Source organism: Tachyglossus aculeatus, chromosome 5 (assembly GCF_015852505.1).
Source record: "Tachyglossus aculeatus isolate mTacAcu1 chromosome 5, mTacAcu1.pri, whole genome shotgun sequence".
NCBI lineage: Eukaryota > Metazoa > Chordata > Mammalia > Monotremata > Tachyglossidae > Tachyglossus > Tachyglossus aculeatus.
The window spans coordinates 37,502,684-37,504,805 of NC_052070.1; the positions used below are offsets into that span (position 1 = coordinate 37,502,684).

The 2,122-nt window shown below is 46.9% G+C and overlaps 1 non-coding gene across 1 annotated transcript; it reads left to right on the top strand.

Annotated features, from left to right (window-relative positions):
* Nucleotides 1-1,743: 1,743 nt before the first annotated feature.
* Nucleotides 1,744-1,881, top strand: LOC119929262. The gene has a single exon (XR_005451394.1). It is a non-coding gene; the product is annotated as a small nucleolar RNA SNORA7 (small nucleolar RNA).
* Nucleotides 1,882-2,122: the final 241 nt, after the last annotated feature.

Below are 2,122 nucleotides of genomic sequence, written 5' to 3' on the forward strand. Positions count from 1 at the left end.
AGGGGGCTCACAGTCTTAATCCCCATTTTACAGATGAGTTAACTGAGGCACAGAGAAGTGAAGTGACTTGCCCAAAGTCACACAGTTGACAATTGGCGGAGCCAGGATTTGAATGCCTGACCTCTGACTCCAAAGCCCGTGCTCTTTCCACTGAGCCATGCTGCTTCTCAACTCCTTAACTCCTCAACTTAACTTCACTTAACTTCCTTAACCTCAACTTTTAACTCCTTTTGCCTCAGTTTCTTCATCTGTAAAATGGGGACTCAATCTCTTATTCACTGTCGCATTTATTCATTCAATCGTATTTATTGAGCGCTTACTGTGTGCAGAGCACTTTACTAAGTGCTTGGAAAGTACAATTCAGCAATAAAAAGAGACAATCCCTGCCCACAACAGGCTTGCAGTCTAGAAGGGGGGTGACAGGCATCAAAACAAGAAAACAGGCATCAATATAAATAAATAGAATTATAGATATATACAAATCAAAACAAGTAAACAGGCAATAGTATAAATAAATAAAATTATAGATATGTACATATACACACAAGGACTGTGGAGCCGGGGAGGTAGAGGAAAGAGAGCGAGTCGGGACGACGGGGAGAGGAGGAGGAGCTGAGGAAAAGGGGGGCTTAGTCTGGGTAGGACCCCCCTCCTGTGCCTTGAATAGGGTTTTGAAGGGGGGAAGTGTGATTTTTTGGCAGATGTGAGAAGGGAGGGCATTCCAGGCTAGAGGTAGGACATGAACCGGGGTTGATGGTGGGACAGGCGAGAATGAGGCACGGTGAGAAGATTAGCAGCAGAGGAGCGGAGTGTGCAGGCTGGGATGTAGAAGGCGAGAAGAGAGGTGAGGTAAGAGGGGGCAAGGTGATGGAGAGCTCTGAAGCCAATAGTGAGGAGTTTTTGCTTGATACGGAGGTTGATAGGCCACCACTGGAGATTTTTGAGGAGTGGGGTGACGTGTCCAGAACGTTTCTCTAGAAAGATAATCCGGGCAGCAGAGTGAAGTATGGACTGAAGTGGGGAGAGACAGAAGGTTGGAAAGCCAAAAAGGAGGCTGATGCATTAATGCAGTCGGGATAGGATGAGTGACTGTACTAACGTGGTACCGGTTTGGTTGGAGAGGAAAGGGCGGATCTTGACGATGTTATCTCCCTCCTTCCTAGACTGTGAGCCCTGTGTGGGATAAGATCTGTGTGTAACCTGAATTTCTTGTAACTACTCCAGCGCTTAGTACAGTGTTTGGTACATAGTAACTATTAGCAAATACTAATATTATTATTACGATCAATCAGTGATGTTTATTGAGTGCTTACTTTGTGCAGAGAACTGTACTAAGTACTTGGGAGAGGGCAGTGTAATGGAGTTGGTAGACATGAGTCAAGGAGGCAGACTGGAGAGGAGCCTCCCTGAGAAGGCTCTCAGCCCCAAATTCCTCTCCAGGGTGAGGCAGAGACAGGCGGGCTCCTCCTCCCACTTAGACGGTCTCCCTCCAACTTGGACTGTGAGCCCCTTGTGGGACAGGAACTGTGCCCAACTTGATTACTTGCTATTCATTCATTCATTCATTCAACCATAGTATCGAATGCTTACTGTGTTCAGAGCACTTGGGAGAGTATGACATAACAAGCCACAGTTACATTTCCTGCCCATAATGAGCTTACAGTCTGGAGATCTATCCCAGTGCTTAGAATAAGGCATATAGTAAGCACTTAACAAATATAATAGTAGTAGTAGTAATAATCACCCCTCTCAGGGTCGCACCTGGAGAGTTTCCAGTCCTCTACCAGCATCAGCTTCGGGAGGGAGAGTCAAGCAGAGGCCTACCCATTCCATTCTTAGCATGGGCAGTGGCTAGCGAGTGGAAGGCCATTTGCTACAAGTCAAAACTCACCCATGCTGGGCAGCAGTGGCACTGGAGAGAGTAGAGGGCGGAGACTCGAGTTTATTGTGCGGAAGGCGGCAATGGTAAACCACTTCCGTATTTTTACCAAGAAAACTATTGGGATGCACTGCCAGAACGATTGCAGATAGAGAGCGGGGTGTTCTGGGAGAGATGTGTCCGTCGTGTCGCTGGGGGTCGGAAACGACCAACACATAAGACAAGACAAGTAATAATAATAAT